Source organism: Spermophilus citellus (genome assembly GCF_964194105.1).
Source record: "Spermophilus citellus genome assembly, chromosome: 1".
NCBI classification, from domain to species: domain Eukaryota; kingdom Metazoa; phylum Chordata; class Mammalia; order Rodentia; family Sciuridae; genus Spermophilus; species Spermophilus citellus.
The window spans coordinates 40,246,422-40,255,741 of record NC_138182.1 but is presented as its reverse complement, the minus strand read 5'-3'; positions in this window follow the sequence as shown (position 1 = coordinate 40,255,741).

Below are 9,320 nucleotides of genomic sequence, written 5' to 3'. Positions count from 1 at the left end.
GAGGGAGAGAGTAAGGAAAAAAAACAAAGGAGAAAAAGAAAGAACAGGTCTGTCACCACAAGTGTTTGAGAAGCATTGATCTTGAGAACTTGCCCCTTTGTGCTCACTAGAACATAGGGCAGAAGAATTAAAATAGCCCTGGGGCTACATAGTGACCATGTGCTCCTACCCTTCATGCATATAAATCCTTCCTAATGATGGTAATGAGGAAAACCACTTATATCCAATCAATAACTACCTACAAAATGCCAAAGTCTATGTTAATCTGCTCTAAGATGATACTACATGCTGCAGGGCATATAACTACATGCTGCATATCTATAGGGAGTTATTACATGCTGCATGGCAGCTTCTGTTGGAACTACCATTGAGTTAAGTATATAGCTGTACACTGCCATCTGCCATGTCTCATTTTTGCAGGTGATAGACAGGAGAATCAAATGGGAATGTAATGAAAACTATAACCCACACAATCCTTTAAGTCTTTGATAGTCTTTGCAATTCTTCTAAGATGCTATCTTGCTTCTGATTTCCTATCCTCGATGGAGATGATAGTGGTGGTTTCAGAGACCTCTACCTTGCCTTGTGGCTATTACTCCACAGATCAGGGAACCACTGTGACAGTTTTGTCAGCAAAGATTATCTATTCTAATTATATATCCAGTAACTTAACTATAGAACACATTCATGAACCCATTGGATTCATTGTGTTAGAGTGAAGCCAAAACTCCATTGGTCCCCATTCTAACTGGAGAATCATAATGGTAACAGTGTCTGCTCAGACCCTGAGTCTAACCATTCTCATTTTCCAGTGCTTGATTAACTTGGCAAATGGCCACAAATGCTTTTTAGGAACCACCTGCCAAAAGCTGTCATTGTATGATTTGCAGGCAATAGAAAACTTATAACAAGCTGGAGGTATACCTTCTGTCAGCCAGAGGGTTCAGGTCACCAGTGGATTGGAGCTTCTCGTAGCTTATGGAAGCCAATTGTGTAGATCTCTTCTGAACTCTCTGTTTAGTGACATTGTGTTGGTAGCTTGAAATTGACCAAAGTAGGAATGTTACATCATAGAAACTGGTCAGTACTAAAATGTCCTTTCCCACACGATTTTCCCCTGAAACTGGTTATTTTTTCCCCCAGTAAATTACAAGGGGAGATTGGGGGATTCCCTATTCTAAGTCTTGTCCATCCAAAGTCTTAGAGTAATACTCATTTCCTCTCCAAGACAAGATGTGGACCAAAGTGACCCTTCAAATCTATGCCTTTAAAATTCGTTTTCTCTTAAAATCAGACCCTAGGCCTGCTTTTAGTATAGCTTGCTTTAGATTATGGGAAATCACAGTCTTATTAAAAATTGCCAGGAGAGATAATCTGGCTATCATGGTATGCCTTAGAGTGACAGGTGACTGTCCTGAGACATCAGGATCTTTTGTAAGGTATACAATTCCATCAACAGAATCCAGCCCACCCCACAATTCTTATAATCATTGTTCCCATACTGTTCAAACATCATAGCTACCACCTATCCCACTCTCTACTTCTACTGCATCCTAAGTAGCCATATGTGGGAAGCCTTACCAACTATGATACTGCTGTGTGGCCCTGATTACTAACTACTTACCATATCCTGGATTTTTATTGCCATAAGATCAGTAAGTAATCCCACCCCAGTTTTCCAACCTGATGTCTGTAGAATACTCCTGGTGCCAAGTCTCTTACCTTGGGTCTTTAATATTACCACTTATTCTAGAAAATATAGCTTGAGTGCAGTTTGGGAGAAACAGGATGAAGATAAAGTGGATAGGCAGGGAGGAGGAGAAACTAATGCAATCATGCACCATATAATTATGTTCTGGTCAATGATGAAATGCATATGCAATGGAGGTTATATAAATTATATTACCTAGTGACTTTAAAGCTGTCTTAGTTTGTCTAGGTACACTGCATGATGTTTGTACAATGACAAAATTGCCTAATGTTACATTTTCAGAACTGTGTCCCTGTTGTTAAGCAATACATCACTATATAATACTATATTAATAACCTAGCTAATGCTTGATGTCAAGCCCAACTGACTGCTCAGTACCATGGGAATATATTTTGAGAGATCATTTGAACTACTATTTCAGAATATTCTGTCTTGGTGGAGGGAGGCACAGGAATTTATCTGCTGCAATCATCTCTGTTGATTAAGGGTTTATCCCATGGGCATTAACACCTCTGCATTTCCAGGCTGCTCATCACTCAGGCCCAAGGATTAGGCATTGTCTCATTCCTGCTGGGCCAGAAGGTGAGCTGTGCTTGGCTTGGAAATGAGAGTGGGGAACCATCTAGATGCTTTCCTGTCAAGTCTCTTGCTGTACTGGGGCTGGGCAGAGCACATGCAGAGCTGATTGCTGTGGAGGCAGCTGGGTAAAGCAAATGTTCAGTGGGCCTGGATTCAGGGGAAGGAGTTGGGTTTAAAGGTGACTTACACATTGCTTGGGTCTGACACACTACCTTTTCTGATCTTAATTTTCAGCATTTCGTTTCTTTCCGTGTACATTCTTCCAATGAATTCTCCTTTTTTGCTAAGGTTAGCAGTAATCTATCTCTTTTTCATGAGTCTAATGAATTTTAGGCAATACAGTACACCTTCCTTAATGTTCTAAACACTACTGTGTACATGTTCGGTGCTCAGTAAATGCTTGACAAACTGAGGAACTTTTTGGGGGGACTGTGCCACTTATTTATTGTTGTATAATAGCCCATCCCAAAAATTAATGAGTAAAAGCAATAGTGATTAATTGGCTAAGTGGTTCTTCTGCTGACCTCACTTGATGGATGGGGGGAGTCTGAACTCAGCTGGGATGCTAAATCTTTCTCCATGTAGTCTGTCATGCTCATAGGGACTCACTGATGCTTCCCACATGGTTTGGATCCAGAACACCACAAGCTCTTATGGAGGTACTATATACTTTAAGCTTGCTGAGATCCTATTGGCCAACAAGTCACAAGGCCAAGCCCAGCATCAATGTGGAAAGAGACTATATACAGGCATGCATATAGATCGATGTGATTCACCGGAGGCCATCAGTGTATCAGTCAACTGTGGGGAATGTCTTTGTCAAAGTGTCCAATTGATGGGTGTTTATATTACTACTTATGGCAGAGACTTCTGGTTGCCCCCTACTAGGTCTCGCTTGTATCCACATTAATAGAATTCCTGATTTTTAGCCACACACATGGCCTCTCAATATTTTATTTACTTGTATCCTCACAACTGGATGTGGCTTTGCATCCAAGTTTTGATCAATGGGCTATAAGTGAAAATGTATTGTGGCAGTTTCCAGGAACTCCTCTTCAGTGAGAAATGACATGTGCTCTGGCTTTTTCTTCACCTTTCCCTCATCCTGCTGTCTAGAAAGTGCATGTGACTTTTGACTGCAATCTTGAAACTTAAGCACTGCCCAGGGATGGTGGAGTTGTAACTTGCAGATGTCTGTGTCCTGAGGACTTCGTTGAGCAATACCTTTACTCAGCTCTGGAATTCCCATCTCTAAACTTTCACCTGGGATAAAAATAACCTTCTGTTTTGTTTAGTCTGTTGTTATTTTGGGTTCTGCTATTGATAGCTAACCTTTCTAGTTAACTGGCCCAATTATTAAAATACAGTCCCTGTATATCATTAGACATATACTGTGCTTGGAGTATGTGATTCCCTACCTTTTACTCACCTTACCCAAAACAGATCAGAGCAGCAAGCTGCTAGATTATTACAACTCAAGCCAATGAATACAGACACTGCACCAGAAGAAACCCTTCTATTTCCAGGTGCATGGTTTTCTCCCCAAGAGGAGAAACCTGCTGCTCTAGTTTGAATGTGTCCCCCCAATTTTTTTTTTGGAAACTTAATCCCAAATGCAATAGTGTTGAGTGTGGGACTTTGAAAAGGTGATTTGATTTTCATACCTCTTATTCATCAGGAAAGAAGGGCAATGTATCAGGTAGAAATTGTACAGATTTAAATCAGCGAATTAAGAGAAACCTGTATAGATCATCAAGTCATTAAGAAAACAAGATAAAAGGGAGGAAACTATAAAATGTTTGTATTCCTGTAAACCAAAAGAGACAAATTCAAAACATTGGTGCTATCTGGCAAAGTGGGAAAAACTCTTAATACGACCCAGCTGCAACTCCTACTTTTTGTTTCTTTGGTTAGGGGACCCCTCATGTTAACAATACTATTGAGGAAAACCACATGAAAATGAAATTATTAGGTTGTCTCCCATTCATTGTGGAGATAGGGGGCAGTGGGGAGAATGAGGGAAGGCTTTCACATTAGATGATGGTTGGGATTTGAAGGGTTGTAAATAACAGGAGGTACCTCAGTCACAGCAAGTTCTTAGGTGATGCCTATCTGTGTAACTCCTGATGGCTTGCTTATAGAAAATGTCAACACTATGTTAGCTGCTGTCTTTTGTCTGTTTTATGTTGCTATGATAGAACTATAAACCACATAGTGTATAAAGAACAGAGATTTATTTATTAGAGTTCTGGAGGGCAGGAAGTCCAATTTTGAGGAGTCCATACTTGACAAAGGCTTTCTTGCTGTCATAATATGGCAGAGGGCAACGCATGGTGACAGAGAGCAAGAGATGGCCAAATTAGCTTTTATAACAAACCCACTCCTATGATAACAATATTATTACATTCATGAGGGCAGAGACTATGACTTCACCACCTCATCAAGGTCTTACCTCTCAACATGGTTGCTTTGGGGATTAAGCTTCCAACAAATGAACTTTGGGGGACACATTCAAACCAGATCAGCTGTTTTTCCTCACTGGGAGAAACCCATGCACTTGAAAATGGAAGAGTTGCTATTACTCGGTTCATTGGTTTGAGTTGTAATTATCTATCAGCTCGCTGCTTTGGGTACCTGGTTCTTGCCATTGCCAGGGAGAGCTGAACCTACAGTGAGGGCATAGGATTATGACAGCAATACAAACACTAGAATAAATGCTTTCATTCTTTTCTTTCTTCAAAATCCTGCCTGTCATCGTAAATCTTTGTTCCTGAGATATGACCTAGAGTTTATGTGATAACTAGACTTGTTTAAATACTTAATTTTTCTCTCCTTTTTGAGCAGAACCTAACCTCTTTATCAGAGAGCTCAGAATACTGCCAATATTCTTTGTGTTCCCCCCAAATTCATAATGTTGAAGTGCTAACTCCCAGTACCTTAGAATGTGACTATATTTGGAGACAAGATCTTTACAGAGGTAATTAAGTTAAAATGAGGTTGTTAGGGTCATTCACCTAACTGGTATTTGTTAAGTGTCCATTACATGGCAGAGACAGGTTAGGCATGGGTACATACTAGTTAGCTAACACAGACCTTCCCATATCAACTGGCTGGCTTTGTGGACATACGAGCTAAGAAGTAGCAAAGTGCCCCATATTAGAAGGACCTTGGTGTTTATTTAATACTCTCATGTTACCATCTTTAAATTCTTAGTTTTGAACCAGGGGCACTGTATTTTCATTTTGCTCTGGGTCCTACAAATTATGTAACTGGTCCTGCTACTGGAAATTGCAATTTAGAAGGACAGTCAACTACAGTCTCTCTACTGAGGAGTGTGATTTGGTGGTATGGAGAGAAGGTCAGTGTAGTAGGAGAAGTAGCATAAGAGATTAAGAATAACATTGACAAGCAGAGGAAGGAGAGCTGCCTGCTGATTTCTTCCTTTTTTTCCTGTAATATTATCATTAACCCTGAGTAATTCAGATTAACTGAGCATGTTTCTGTTCTTTGAAACCTGAAAGAATTCAAGAAGAACACATATGGGAAGTGATTTAAATCATGGGATCGAAATTGAGCAAGAAGAGAACTGAAGACCTTCAAAGGTCAGTTGTTTCCAACATTATCTGTGAAGGGACTTTTCATTCTTTAAAATTTCCTATTTGTCATGAAGTGATACTTTTGGAAAATAAAACAAAAACAAAGTGCTAGAAGAATAAAATGAAAACAAACAATAAGGGCAAACCAAATACAAGCTCACATTTTCACATTAAATAGAAAAATTACATTTCAATAAATATAACAAGACAAATACATGGTATGAAAGAAAAGAATTACAAAAACGCAATTGCTCATTGAAAGTGTCTCTAAAAGTAATTAATATGGAGAATTGCTATTATACTCTTAATTTTTGGCATTTCACAGTCATAATAATTAATATAAAGTTGTGGAATTAAGTAGAAATTCCTCATACTAAACAGTACACAGTATCAATTTTTAAAACTTTGATGTGATAAGTGAGTATGTTCCTTCCTTGTGAAATTTCCTAATGTACGTTGATTGGATTGATGATACACTACTTGAAGGAGATAATGCATAGCCAAACTATTTTTGTGTTTTATTTTAATAACATGAATACTAGAGAAACCAGTCTCTCAAAGGAATGAAGAGAATGGAAGAAAGCAATTTTAGTAAGCTCAGGATATTTGCTTTAAACTTTTATCCATGATGAAGGAAACAAAGCTTTATTTTCTAAATTCTTCAGTAGCTAGTTTCAAAAATTGTCATATACTTGGTGAGGATGTGGGGGGAAAAGGTGCACTCATATACTGCTGTTGAAACTGCAAATTGGTGCAACCACTCTGGAAAGCAGTATGTAGATTTCTCAGAAAACTTGGAATGAAACCACCATTTGACCCAGCTATCCCAATCCCAAAGGATTTAAAATCAGCATACTACAGTGATGCAGCCACATCAATGTTTATAGCAGCTTAATTCACAACAGCCAAACTATGGAACCAACCTAGATGCCCCTTAACAGATGAATGGATAAAGAAAATGTGGTACATATACACAATGGAATATTACTCAGCCTTCAAAAATGAATGAAATTGATCAAATTATACTGTTTTATTGTGTGCATGTATGAATATATTTTAACAAATCCCATATATATAATGTGCTTATAAAAAGGGAAAATTTGACCTATAAAATTATAGTTATATTTAAATAATCTTTCAATAGAAGAAATGGATTTTGGATTCATGATTTTTTGGGTATGTGTTTGAGTGAACTTATTTTGGTGGAGAATAAATATTCAAAATAGTTTATCAAATTCATAATTACCTTTATTTTTGTACACATATAACTGTCATTTAAGTTTGATGGCTTTATTACTTTATTAGTATATGATTTTAGAACTTTGCTATGAGTTATGGCTATGAACTCAATAAGTGGGGGATTATGTTTCTAAGTAAAACTAGTAAAAACCCTTAGTTCTTTAATTCTTTAGAATCATTTATATGATCACTTAGTTTACTATTACTGTTACTAACACATTAAAGATGTTTATTTTATTTATTTCATCTCTTACAATATAGGACTTAAAATAAATGACACAAATTTTACTCCCTTAATGTGACTGAGTCGCCAAAAAAGACTCAAGTAAATCCAGGCATCAAGTAAAATTAAAATTACTGTAAAATAATAAAAAAATAAATATTTACATTTTCAGAGATTTTTACTTAGTTTTGAGTTGCAGGAAAAAAAATAACCTTAAAATATGGTCATACGAGCATGACAAAGACACAGGCATGCCCCCTGCAACTCACCACACAAGTTGGAGAAGAGTTCCATATTCTGTTCAATGAGAAGTGTCCAATGATCATGTTCTTAGATACTACTGACATGTCAAACTGCTATGAATGCTAAACATTTTTAATTTCAGTATTTAACTCCTTGTGACTAAACACAAGCAGTTTTGCAGACTCATACTGGTGCAAGGATCACTCTTTGCAAAGCATTGTTCAAAGGAACATTGAAGAGACAGGCAGAAAAAGAATTAGGGAGTTTGCAAAGCAAAAGAAGGGAGGGAGAGACCATGGATTTGTGGAAGACTAGGGAATTTTTGAGAAAGGGGAATCAGTTAACTGTGTTAATTGCAAGAAAGGTCAAGGAGGTAAAGGACCAAAAATAAGTCATTAAATTGACAATCAGGACGTTGGTGACCTTTGGAAGAATGATTTCAACGGAGTGCTGGTGATGGTAGTGGAAGAAATCCAGGCATTAATAAGCTGAGGAATTGGGGAAGTAGTGTGAATCAATGGAAACCATACTCTTAAGAAGCAAGATGGTGGGCTGGGGATGTGGCTCAAGCGGTAGCGCGCTAGCCTGGCATGCGTGCGACCCGGGTTCGATCCTCAGCACCACATACTAACAAAGATGTTGTGTCCGCCGAGAACTAAAAAATAAATATTAAAAATTCTCTCTCTCTCTCTCTCCCCCCCTCTCACTCTCTCTTTAAAAAAAAAAAATTAAAAAAAAAATTTAAAAAAAAAGAAGCAAGATGGTAAAAAAAAAAAAAAATGAAAATAGTGTGGAAGCTTGGTGGCGCAAGCACATGGAGGGAAGACTTATTACATACTGGAAACATATGTATACATATATAGTGAAGATATATATCTCATATAGATATATATGTCTAATATCACTGCAGGGGTCTCCAGCTGAAGAGAATTCCTTTTCAGATACACAGAAAGTCCTAAGAAAGGTTGCTTTTTTCCTCCTCTCCTTACAGTAATCTTCTTAAAATTATTACACAGGTAGGGGGACATGTGGTGCAACTTTAAGAATCTGCAGAATTTCTGAATACTTCTCTGGTAGTACCACAGAACACTGTGGTAGAGAATGGAAGGACTTTGACTCAGTTGCTCCTGAGTTGTGTGGAAGGAAAATATATTTAATTTAATTAATTTATTTAAATGTCTTGAGTTGCTGATGGACCTTTATTTTATTCATTTATATGTGGTGCTGACAATTGAACCCAGTGCCTCACATATGCTAGGCAAGTGCTCTACCACTGAGCCATAGCCCCAGTCCTGGAAAATAGATTTTAAATGCATTATGGAACATTGTTGAATTAAGCCATGGTAAATATACATATATTTTTGTAAATTGAGAAATCTTGTCTTTGATTTATCATAATTGTGGTAAATCTGATATTGATAAAATAGGTTTAAATAAAGCCAGTCATATCTACATTTGAAGAGAGCTTACTTCGGTTCCCAGAACTTTCCTTAGCTCTTCTGCTCTCCCTACTGTTAGCAAGCAAGCATTTACTGTGTGTCCAATACTGTGCTAGGTACTAGGCCACAATGACACCTATGATTTAGTCTTTATCCTAAAGGGGCTCACAGGAGAAATATCAGTCATGTTTTCTGGTACAGACAGCTGAAAACTTTAGCTCAGTTAAGGTTGGCTCTAGGGTTGGCCAAATCAGAAACTCTGTTATTTGCTGAGGACCCAATTCTTTTTA